Source organism: Hypanus sabinus, chromosome 21, assembly GCF_030144855.1.
Source record: "Hypanus sabinus isolate sHypSab1 chromosome 21, sHypSab1.hap1, whole genome shotgun sequence".
NCBI lineage: Eukaryota > Metazoa > Chordata > Chondrichthyes > Myliobatiformes > Dasyatidae > Hypanus > Hypanus sabinus.
Genome location: NC_082726.1, coordinates 43,848,779 through 43,862,107, shown reverse-complemented (window position 1 = coordinate 43,862,107; position 13,329 = coordinate 43,848,779).

The following is a 13,329-nucleotide window of genomic DNA, read 5'->3' as shown; positions in this document are numbered from 1 at the left end:
AAGCAGATTTATTCTTGTCAGAGGTCTTCGACCTGAATTACTAACTCTCTTTCCATAGTTGCTGAATGACCTGTTGAGTATTTCCATCCCTTTTTAATTCAAATGACTTGCTTTTAGATCTTTTTCTTCGATTCATTCTTTAATTTCTGAAGCGGTGGAAGTAAAGTACGACATTTCTGGCCTTTGGTACAGAGGTCAACGATACTACTGATTACACTTGGAGATGAGTACTGTATTGAAATCCCCCATCCCCCGCCACACTGACGATCACGTTTTGGTGGTTTTATAAAATATAGAGCCCTCAATGTTGTGCTGACCATTTAGCCTACTTACAACTTTATCCAAGCCCAAAGCCTGGAAGAGTATGAGGAAAATGGGTGATAATTGTGTCCATGTTTGATCTCATGCCATGAGATTTCATTGGCTCAAGGTTCAATGAGATCGCCTAAAGCATTTAAATCTGGTGAGTCTGTCCTGCTGTACCTACCCTGGATTGCTATTCTTCTAATGTGCACTGTTAGATAGACTGCAAGCAATTTTTCATTTTTTTCCTAATCTGGTACTTGTGTGGATTTGCCCTTATTTTAATTTAACCTAATGGTTAAATAGCTTGTACAGTGGTACTAAAGCTCTTTTTTTTAGTTCCTTGTCTAGAGTGAGATTTGAAGTCAGTCTCTTGATTCAGACTCAAGTATTCTGCTGATTAAGCCACAGCAGATTTAGGATATCAATATTGTTTGCACACTCCATGGTGCCACATGCTAGTTAATGAATTAATGATAAGTTAGTATATGTGCAAAGTCCTTGCCACAGTTTCCTTTATCAATCCCTGTCTCCTAACTACATAATTTATGCTTAGAATGCCAAACTTAAGTGCAAAGAAAAATTTGGGACGTAGCCAAAAATAGGAAAAAGGTATGTGAATATTTGAAACCTTAGAACAAAACACATTAAAATTTAATATAATTTTAAATAAATTATTCTATGTAGATCATCTAAATACGATCATGTAAAAAGTAGAGTGCATAATAATCAAATGGAACAATCCACCTTCTCTTCTGTACTCATGCAGGTTGTTCAAAATTCGAGATTGTTTAACATAATTTCCTGTAGAGAGGTGTAAAGGAGAATAAGATACAATTGTTATTCCAGATTCAATACAGCACAAAAAACATAAAAGACAAATAACACAATAATAATAAAACACAATAAATGTAAGTACCTAAGATAGTTTACATACATGGATTATCTGTATGTCCAGTGATGCTAGGCTGTACATCAGGTGACTAATAGGAAATAAAGTAGTGATGGAGTTAGTAGATGGAAGTGTTGATCAGCCTTACTGCTTGGGAAAAATAACTTTTTGGGTCTGGTTGTCCTGGCATGGATGCTACATTTCCTCCTCCCTGATGGGAGGAAGACGAACAGTCCAAGAGCAAGGTGGGTGGGATCCTTCATGATGTTACTGGCCCTTTCCCAGCACCTTGATAGCGGGTTGGCTGAAGCTGTAGAGCCTTCACAAACAAGAGGAAAACTGCAGATGCTGGAAATCCAAACAACCCACAATTTGCTGGAGGAACTCAGTAGGCCAGGCAGCGTCTATGGAAAAGAGTAAACAGTCGATGTTTCAGGCTGAGACCCTTAATCAGAACTTCATCAGCATTTTTGTTCTCAACATTTTCTGTTAATGGTGCAGGTTAAAGGTCAGGTCACTCGTCTGAGTGCTTCTGGTACCATGTAACCCAGTACTACTTGTCTCATGGTCGGATGGTTGGCGACTAAACTGGCTCCCCCACCAGGCTTGCCTGGTGAGGAGGGTGGCTAGACACCCTGCAGGATGAAAAACAAGACCTGTCAAAGGGCGGATGAACCCTCTCGTAGGGTCAATGGGCATCTAGCAAACACGTGTCGTGAAGCGCGGAAAGGGCATCACTTGAATCGAAGCTTGGTCTGGCCATTCACTGCAACAGAACTTGCCCCAGCCGTCTTGGACCCCACCATCCCGCTGGATCCAGGAGGGGATGTCGAGAGGGTGGGTCTGGACCTGTGCAACCCCCTACTCACCTAATATCCATTCGTGCACACGCTGTTCCTTTCAAACCCCACTAACTGACTGAAAAGAACCATCAGCATCCTATGGGATGGATAGCCAGAGAGAGAGGGTAATGGTGCAATATTGCAATATTTAAATTCTGGCTTTCTATGTGAAACATTATCTCTCTTTCCACAGATGCTCCATGGCCTGCCATGTTTTTGCAACATTTTATGTTTTTATTTCAGATTTCCAGCATCTCTAGTTTTTTTAAAATTTGCGATTGCCATAATTTCCTTCCGTTGGTTATTTTGCCCAGAGGCCAAAATTCAGGTATACCAGGGAACTGTGAGGCCCTTTATGGCAGCTGCGTTACTTGCCTGTTGCCATGAATTCCACATTCTCACCACTGCCAAGGTAAGGATATTTCTCCCATCTGTTCAGGTAACATAAGCAAGAACAGATTGAGTTTGCAGACCATTCTAGGTAGCTCGATGGCTTGTGATGAAATGAAGAAATGTTTCTGAGGTGAGATCTTTGATAACACTTTATTCACACAAACTTTTGAGTTGTTTGAAATATGGCTGACTTAACTTTGAATTATTTGAGACTGATTAATTAATTACTAGCATATATTTTATAATATCAGTTAGTATACAACTCTGGATTTTGCATATCCAATGTTGTGATAAAAGAAACATTATAGGATGGAGGAAATTAAACATGTGCAGAGTGTTTTCTCTTGAGATGTTGACATCTGCTGTTTTTGTAAGGTGTTAACATATTTAAATTCCTGTAGCTAACTGTAATTTCAGAAGATTTTTTTCAAATTTCACCTGTCTATATTGGTACTTTTATGTTGGGTGCTGAAGTTTATAATGCTTCTTGGTTCTAGCCTTCTCATGCTCTGTTCTTATTAACACCATTGGGAGGAGGTATAAGAGCCTCAGGACACATACAGATTTTAGGAACAGCTTCTTTCCCTCTGCCACCAAATTTCTGATTGGTCCATGAATCCATGAACTCTACTTCACTACTTTGCTCTCTTTTTGCACTACTGTTTTTATATTTCTTATTGTAACTTATAGTAATTGATAATTTATTGCATTTAACTGCTGCCACAAAACCACAAATTTCATGACATCTGTCGGTGATAATCTAATTCTAATGCTAAAATTGTCTCGATTCATCTGTACTAAGCCAATTTTCAAAGTTGGAATGTTTAATTTACCAATTGAGTGCAGAAACATTCCTGACACTAAATCAGTTTTTTTCTTTTTTGGCAAGTATTGGTATCATCTGACAAAGCTATGATCCAATTTTTTTTCAGTATGTTATAAGCAATTAAATATCAATGCAATTCTGATGACTCAGCTCCTTCTTGCCTGATACTGTATGCTGTGTGTTTACCTCTCATCTGGCACAGTCACAAACCACACTATGTGTCTGGTTTCAGAGAGCTGCTGCGTTGAATCAAGCTATTCTGTGACCAAAGCTACAGGAAGTTTTTGGGTTGTGGTTCATGACCAAATTTCATAATCAAGCCACCTGATCTTGTGGTGAAGTTGTGAGTATCTTAAGAATTCTTGCATAATGTTCAATTGGGACATCAACTTCCAAAGGCAAAGCAAAGCCTTGTCCAAGTATACCAAATTTTAAATAAGAAAGTGCTTGACTGCTTGGTGGTATATAGTTCCAGTTGAAGGGCCAGATGTCAAAGGAAGGGTTCAGATTGTGAATATCATTTGGATACTCAGTTGTTTCTTATCCATGACACACAGACAGGTGGGAGGAACATCCTTGTCTTGGGAGTGGTGCAAATATAGAATTCGTGACCATAGGGAGTGGTTCAGGAAGAGAATACAGTTACATAAAGGAGAAACTGAATAATAAGGAAAAAAGAGTAACAGTTCTGTCAAAAGGGTAGAGGCTTGCATGTGGAATAGCTTCTTTTGGCCAAATATTCTAACAATCAGAAGTAATTCCATGCAAATTGTCCATGGCAACATTTATGATAAATGGTTCATTATTGTATTACCTCAGTAAGAGAGGATATAATGTATGAACATCATGTACAACATTAAGCCTTAAATTTTTACAGAAGTGTTTTGGAATTTTTTTTACCTCCAAGGACTTAGTTGCGAATATTCAAGACTGAAATTAATAGATCATTGGACATCCTGGGAATCTAAGTCTGGGGGTTTCAGGGCAGACTGAATTTGAGGTGTAGAATCAGGAATGATTGTTTTAATTAGCAGAACAGAATCATGCCCAGATGATACCCTTTCTTAATTCAACACACATAAAATGCTGGAGGAACTCAGCAGGCCAGGCAACATCTATGGAAAAAAGCAGCAGGAACGTTTTGGGTCGAAATCCGTTCTCATGCTTTCTTTGTAGATGCTGTACAGTATTTTCTGATTTTTTTGTTCAATTTCTTCCATCTGCTTAGGTTATTTGTTAATTAACTTATCCAGTAGTCAACTACTTTTCTGCCTTCATGGCATTACACACCTCCTTTATTCAGTAAGTGGAGAATTGATTGTTAATCAGTAAGTTCACAGCAATTACATCCTGAACATAATTTATTTAGTGAGGATGTCTTCTTGGTTTCCAATGTCAGTCATCAACCATCAGAGAAATAAAAGGAAATGGTATTAAGGTGATGAAGTATTAATACTATGTCACTCAAACAGCAGATCTTGGATTCTTCATGCTTGAAAAATTAATTCAATTCAATATGTCTCTGAATTTGTATTGCTGAAGAATTATTGCTGTCTTGATTTATAACATGAGTCTTCATTAAGCTTATTCTTTGCAATCAATCCAGCACATCATAATATCAAGTATATACTCTATCATTTGACTCACTAATCAATTACCATCGTTTTGGTAAACTGCCTGTCATTTCGTCATATTAATATTGCAAGGTGAATGTTACCCATCAATTAACACCAGGCAAATTAGCCATTAAATGTGTCTCTATGCTACCGATGAATATAAAGAAACCCAAATTCACATCAAAGACAATTCTTGAGGTTGTAAGCACAATGTCTAGTTCGAAAGCTATGTCTTACTGGGAACCAATGTTTCAGAGATCTGTGGTTTGACATTGCTGTAAAACCTGCTTACCAGCTTCAACGTCTGAGCTGAGATTCTGAATCCTCTCCTGCTCCACCACATGGTCTACTTCTTTCTGTCTTTGTAAGAAAGGTTAATTGCCCTGCGTCATCTCTGCCACTGAAATCTATTTCTGCCTTTTTCTTTTTCTCCAGAATCAACTATTCCAGTGCTTTACTGACCGACCCCTCTCTCCAACCTCCATTGATATAAATTCATCCAAAAGTTGGTCCCTCATGCCTTTTCCTGCCCCATGCGCATTGTACCTACTGAAATACATTGGTTCCCAGTAACATAATGTTTCTTATCTAAAAACACATATCCTTGTTTTCGTATTCCTCCATTGGGAAATAGATTAATTGACTAAGATCATGGAACATAAAGTGGAGACATATTCCTACAGGCAACCAAATTTGAAAGGGTTCACCATAGTACTTGCCTGTAAACAGTCAAAGGCTTTAGTAACATTGAAAAGGCAAAGGCATTGGTGCATTTCTCTAAAATTGCTTTAACAATAATTGTGTTCAAAAGAAGAGACAATGCTGATTCCAGGAACTCCAGAAGCTCATTTTTTTGGCTGCCACGGGGAAAAGCTCTGCTCTTTCTTTCATGTGAACACATTTAGTGACTAGTGTATGCATGAGAAATGGCACTGATCCCAGAGATGAACCTTATGTGATTGCTCTTTTATCTTTTGAGTCTAAATATCAGCCGCGCCACAAAATTTTGTGGTCTGGAGAGTGGCTGTTGATGCACTTTATCTATTCTCATTATTACTCTAAATAAATTCCCTTTTATTTTGATCATGAGTAGGAATCCTGGCTGAATTTCTTCTTCCTGGGTGCCAGTGCTGCAGTGAGCACAAACGTTTATATGCAGATATTTTAACCTTTATTATTTCGGTGAGAACATGCATAACATGCACACCCTCCCTGTCCAATTAGGAAGTCTTTTGCCAGCTGAATTTTTGCTTATTAGTTCCCTGAAAAAATATTTTTAACAAATCAATTACTGAGTTAATTTCAAGAATACTTGGAAAATTAACAGTAACTTTTAGAGAGCAGACAATAATTAGTGTTTGATCATGAAAGTGAGGGCAAATGCCCAAATGACATTGAGAGCTCCCCCTGCTGTTCCAATCCAAAAAGAGCAAACATCCTCCAATCATTCTGAAGAACAGCCTGGAAATCCTTTTAAAAAACACACCCACCAGTTTAACAAGAAATTCCACCAATGTTTGTTTCATCCATTTAATATACAGGTATCAGAAATAAAACTAGAAAATTCAGACGTGTCAGGCTGCATTTATAAAACGCAAGAACAGTTATTGGTCAATTCTAATAAAAGATCTGCCTGATCTTAGTGTTTTGGGGCAAGTCAGAGAGTTAAACCAAACATCATGAAATAGAAGGTTGGCCAGTATTTTCAGCCTTACTAGACTTCTGGAGGTGACCATATGCAGGGCTTTTTAGTGGCCTGCAAAGCTCTGTGGAAATAGAAGGGGAGTATCATGGCAGAGGCTGACAACAAAACTAAACTGAAGGAGTGGGTGGACTAAGATGATCATGGATCTCTGAATTAGGAATTGTTTAGAAAAGTCAAACTGTGAGGCATATCAGGGGAAGAACAAGACTAAATTGAACTGTAATGAGATACTGTATGTACTCACCCTGAAGACATGTCTGGTAAAAGCAACGACAGTAGAGAAAAACATGCTTAATCTGAAACATAGTAATACCCAAGTGTTGAGGCTTGATCATGAAACTATCACCCATAAGGAGAATGAGGCTCTTGATTGTCCATTGTTATTGATGACAGAAGAAATTATTCACGTACTGCTCTACCTAAAATGATCCAAATGGAGTGTCTCCACTTATCATTTTCCCTGGCTCTCTGAGTTCCTCCAGAGGATCTTCAGTCCTCTCAAGATGTTGCCTGATTCTCGTGAGTTCCTCCAGCAAATCTTTTGCTCCAGATTCCAGCATCTGCAGTCCTTGTGTCTCCATACAACACTGCAGCTGTTTGACTGGGTTGAAAACTAAACTTGTCTGCCATGTATCTGTTTATTCTAACTGCTCCTCTCTACTTTCCCCTCTCACTTCCTGTTGTGTGAATGAAGTCACTGGGGAAGGTACAAGCAAATATGAAGCAGCTTCTTTATTCAACAAAACAAGATACAGCAGCCATCATATGGAGGCACTTCTGGTCGAAAGGCCTGGCTGGCCAACGTGGCGATTGATTGTTTATGTGCTAAACATCAAAGGACAACTCCATATTTATAATGTAGCTACAATGCTTTCTGAAGTTACACACAAACTTCACACCTCCCAATTCGCACCCACACCACAGACTACATCCAAATTAATTTTAATCAGTGTCTGGTCTAAGATTCATGGCTTTTAGGAACCCATTGTTCAGAGCTGCACTCCAAATAAAGTACACAAATTTATACTCGGACCCCAAGACTGCTGGCCAAAATCATGTGCTAAATGTAAATGTATTGAACCCCAAAATCATTCTAACACTTCCAATTTAATTTCATCAGCAAATTTTGAATAAATCCTGCATCCTTGTCTAGTATCCTTGGGTAGTGGTGCCCATGGATTGGAGTAGAGAGGCTGCTTCTGAGGGCTAGTGTTGAGTAGCTAGTTAAGCACTATGGCCACTGAGAAATTGGATGTGGAGCTTTGTTCTGACCCTGGACATCTCAATGTCATGGCTGGAGTCAAGCTCAAGGGGCAGTAGCCACTGTTGAATTGGCTACCGTAAGGTAGTGCTCTGCAGCCAAATATCAAAGGTGGTGATGAGACAGGATTCGGTGGCCTGTCAGCACAGAATTGGATGATGTCAGTCACCAGAAATAACCGGAATCTCAAATGCTGAGCAGCTGCAGTACTCACCCTGACCAGCCCAGCATACGCCCTCAGAGACAGCCTGCCCATGTAAAGCTGCGGTTAATTCATTGCTGGATTCATGCCAGGTTTTTTGCTACCAGGTCCCTGCATAGCAGTATTGTCTGTAATGCGTTAGTTAGATTTGGATTTATTTATCTCGTGTACATTGAAAAACATACAGTGAAATGTGTTGTCTGTGTTAGCATCCAACACACCTGAGGATGTACCTGGGCAATCCGCATGTGTCACCACACATTCCAGCACCAACATAGCAACGCAGAACACAGCAAGCAACAAAACAACAACCTCCCACCCACCCATCAATGCAAATGCACAGTCCTCCAACCCCAGGACAGGTTGTCTTCAGTCTCCAGTGGACTTGGACTCAGGACTCACAGACACTGGGCTTTGACTTGTTCAGCGGACTTGCAGAGATTCACAGACTCAGGGCTCCGGCCTATGAAGCTTGATTTCCAGACTTCCGTTCAACCCTCAGACCTCAGTACTGACCCTAATCGCCATACACTAGGCTTAAACCTTCGATATCACTGATTCGTGTACTGGGGGGTGGGGGGGAGAATCTGACTTCATTGCTCATGCCCACACGGAATGCTGACTCCGGAACTACTGACGACTTGCTGCTTGCTGGCCTGGGGGCAGGAGAAGGGGGAGCCACCAGCTTCATCCATGCCGGTCTCCTAGCTTGAGATCTGACCATAGATGTCCCATATCTGCATCACTGGCTTTTGAATGCGGAGTAGAGGTTCAGAGTCTGGTCTGACCTCTAACTCACCTGCGTACCTATGTCTAAACTCCCAACTGACCTCCAGCTTCCCTCTCTGTCACCAAAACCATCACTATGAACCTAAAGATGCAATGCTATATTGAGTCGTTTGGTGTAGATTCCATTACCTCTTCCTCATATGAGCACAGGCTCAGCTGGAAGCAATGTACAAATGTACCTCTCAGATACAGCAGTTGTCCCAGTGCTGAATCTGTGTGACTGCATATATATTTCCATTCAGTCTGAAAATCTCCACATATTTGCATTGTGGAGTGGTTTCTGATAAGGTTATTTGTTAATGGAGAGACACAATCTATAATCTGCTGCTATCCTTACTAAATGTACTTTTTTTATCTTTAAACCATGAGTAGGCATCTTGTCTGTTTTCCTCTTCCTAATCCTCAGGAACCCGATGGGAAACGTTCTGAACTTAAAAGTCAGTGACTAGATGCCAAGTCCTATAGTGTTAGCCATAGCTTGATTGAAAGACTTTGCTTTGGTTCATAAAATTGTAGATATGTCCCACTCTGCATATTCGGCAAGATTACATTCTAAATGGTGATATTTTTGATGAATGTTAGGATTTTCTTGCTTATTTTATATTGCTGCAATGCTGTCAAAGTAATGTTGCATATTCACAAGAAATTTTGATGTTGGAAATACAGAGCTGCTGAAAGAACTTTAGCAGGTCAGGAAGAATCAATGGAGAGGAATAAGCAGTTGACATTTCAGGCTGAGATCTTTCATCAGGAATATTGCATATTGTTGGATTCAATAACTCATAAGTGTGTTCTGAAGTCTTTATAATCTACTTTTATTACATTGGATCAAATTATGCCTCTAATTTATTTCATTAGAGTTTCACGGGATTTTTCATCATTTAGTAACGTGCTTCATCAAATCCTGCAATTGCCCTGTATGTGAACACTGGAGCAATTTAAAGAGAATAATTTCAAATTGTCTGCCAAGGACTTCAATGGAAAGAAAAATAATAAAAGGTCAGTGAAGGAGAAATTTAAAGGATGTGGATAAAGTGAAATGTATAGTGGCTGGATATGTTTTGGCCAATGTGTAATGAGGATGTGTTATGGATGGGTGTTTAGCCATCAAGTGTAATGTCAATGAGGTATGATGGGTAGGTATATCATGGACTGGTCTATAACATTCTGTACGTGCATGGAGTGGGTGCTATGCACAATGAGTAGCTGTATTCTGGATTGTGTAATGGTAGAGTGTGTAATGTACAGTTAAATTTATAGCCTATTTTCCACCATTGTTCTTATGTAAATACACAACATTTTGGTTAAAGTACATGTTTTGTTCAAGAATGCCTTTGAAACCTAGACTTGTAGCTATTTTCATTGGAGTGTGGGAATTACTTGAAGGTCAAGCAGTGTCCATTTGATCTGAAAGAAGTCCTTTTGCTGATTCAGTTCCTGTTTGCTAATCTTTGAAAAGTGCGTCCAATATTTCTGTGTTGCAACAGTGTTACCTAGACACCAATGACGAATACAATGAATACAATTCCTGCAACACAGTGCATTTCTTATACAGCTGGTGAATTATATTTTTGAGTACAAATTACTAAAACTTGAGGTTAACTAAGTAGAATGTGAAAATACCAACTTTAATCATGAAATGTATTTCCTTAAGCTCTTATGTGTATCACAGAGAACTGTTCGAAGCTAGATTCCCCCATTTATGAACCACTAATTTGCATAGGGTTTGTCAGCACCACTTCTCATCAAAATATCTGCATCTTGAGGTATTCCAGTGTCTATTCTACTTTCCTGACCCAATTCCCTTGGTCTCATTCTTATTTTGCCTGGTATCCTGAGTTTCATGCAGTCCTACAAAGTGGCACTGGTGCCACTAAAAACCTTAGGCACCAATTTACTGGGAGCAGAGGTTTGAGAGATTTACCTCTTTAATTATGCCTTCTCAAATATACTGTCTGTTATAGTTAATTTCGATTCCCTTTGTAATTCTTTCCTTCTGAGGTTTGTTCTTTGCTGTCATTCAACACTTTTTGCAGTGCTTTGATTATACTTTGCTCCCAGTTACATGACCATATATTTGCACCTTGATGGACTTATCAATCCTTACTACTTAGGTCTTCTGAAGTTCCTGAGTCTGAAAGGGATAGAAAGTTAGGCTTGGACTATAGTGATTTGGATGCAAGCAGGCATGTTCACCTTTTTACCTCAAGATCAATATTGTGCTCTTTCTGATGGCAGTGGCTGAGCGATGAATTGGATGATATCCACTTATTTAAAGAACTCTGCAACTCTCGTACTCGAACAAGCAGAAGGGACCTGTGTTTAATTTCTATTTGAAATGCAATTCAACACTCACCTAGAATGCACTAAAGTCTTAAATAATATTGCAGGATCCAGGTGAGTGAAGGAAGGTGCGATGGTTCAAGCTACAGCTTTCCGAATCAGAGACAAGAATGTGATCATTTAGTACTCTAGGGTCTAATTACATTTCTGATTAATTCATAAAAATATTAATTATTTTAGTTTACCCTGTAACCTCAATACTCTTACCTACAACTTTATCCAGATGAACTTCAAGTTCCTTTACATTTACTGATAAGCCAAAACTTATCTGAAATTTAGATGTTTCAAGAAGGAGGGAAAGTAGGTAAAAGAGGTGAATAAGTGTCATTGTTAGTCAGGGATAGTATCGCAGCTGCAGAAAGGGAGAACCCCTTCTCTGAGCTCTTCGTGACTTTTATAAATGACTTGGATGAAGAATTGTAAGCATGGGTTAGTGAGTTTGTAAATGACATGAAGATTAGTGGTGTTGTGGATAGTGTAGAAGGTTGTCAAAGTTTAAAATTAATTTATTATCAAAGTACATATATGTCATCATATAAAACCCTGAGATTCATTTTTTGTGGGCATACTCAATACATTCCTAAAAGAATCAATGAAAGAATCAATGCACCAACTTGGGCATTCAACCAATGTGCAAATACAAAAAGAAAGAAATAATAATAAATAAATAAACAATAAATATCAAGAATGGGGATGAAGAGTCCTTAAAACTGAGTCCATAGGTTATGGGAACATTTCAGTGATGGGACAAGTGAAGTTGAGTGAAGTTATTACCTCTGGTTCAAAAGCCTGATGGTTGAGGAGTAATAACTGTTCCTATACCTGGTGGTGTGAGTCCTGAGGGTCCTATACCTTCTTCCTGATAGCAGTAGCAAGAGCATGACCTGGGTGGTGGTGGACCCTAATGTTGGATGCTGCCCTTGTAAATGGGGAAAACTTTACCCTTGATGGACTGGGCCGTATCCACTACTTTTTATAGGATTTTAAGTTCAAGGACATTAGTATTTTCATACCAGGTTGTAATACAACCAGTCAATATGCTCTCCACCACACATCCATAGAATTTTGTCGAAGTTTTAGGTATCATGCTGAATCTTTGCAAACTCTGAAAGAAATAGAGGTGCTGCTATGCTTTCTTCATGATTGTACTTACGTACTGGGCCCAGGACAGCTTCTCTGTAGCCCCTCCATTTTAGCTTCAATAGGATATTGACAGGACTTAGAGCTGGGATAAGAAGTGGTAGATAAAGTTCAATCTAGAGAAGTGTGAAGGGATATACATTGGAAGGTTGAGCTTGATGGCAGAGTACAAAGTTAATAGCAGGATTCTTAGCTGTGTGGAGGATGGGGTGTGGGTCTAAGTCCATAGATCCCTCGAAGTTGCCAGGCAAGTTGATAAGGTGGTTAAGATGGTGTATTGGTCTTTGTTAGTCAAGGGATTTAGTTTAAGAGCTGTTGGGGTGATGTTGCAGGTCTGTAAAACTGGCTAGACTACACTTTGGGTATTGTGTCATCTCATTATATGAATGATGTGGAGGCTTCTTTGGAAGACGGTGCAGAGGAGATTTACCAGGATGCTACTTACGTAAAAGAACATATCCTCTGTGGGAAGGTTGAGCAAACTAGGGCTTTTCTCTTTGGAAGGAAGGAGGATAACAGGAGACATGTTAGAAGTGTACAAGATAAGAGGCATTGATAGTGTGGACAGCCAGTGCCTTTTTCCCCAGGATGGCAATGGCTAATACAAGAGGAATGACTTTTAAGGTGATTGGAGGAAAGCTTAGGGGAGATGTCAAAGATAAGATTTTTACCAAGAGAGTGGTAAGTGCATGGACCACACTGCCGGGATGGTGGTAGATGAGGGATGTTAAAGAGACTCTTTGATAGGCATAGGGATGAAGAGAGATGAAGAGCTATGTGGCAGGAAAGGCTTAAATTGACATTGAATTAAAAGATTGACGCATAAAGGGCTGAAGGGCCTGTACTGTGCTGTATTGTTCTAATTTCTGTTCTAAAACACATAATGTGTGAATATTCTTTCACACAAGCTGTACCTAATTTAGTTGGTTATTGAATAGAGATAGATGTTTGTTAATAATATAGACTGACATGAAGCACATTTACTTGTATTATGCAACAGAAACATGTATCACTAGG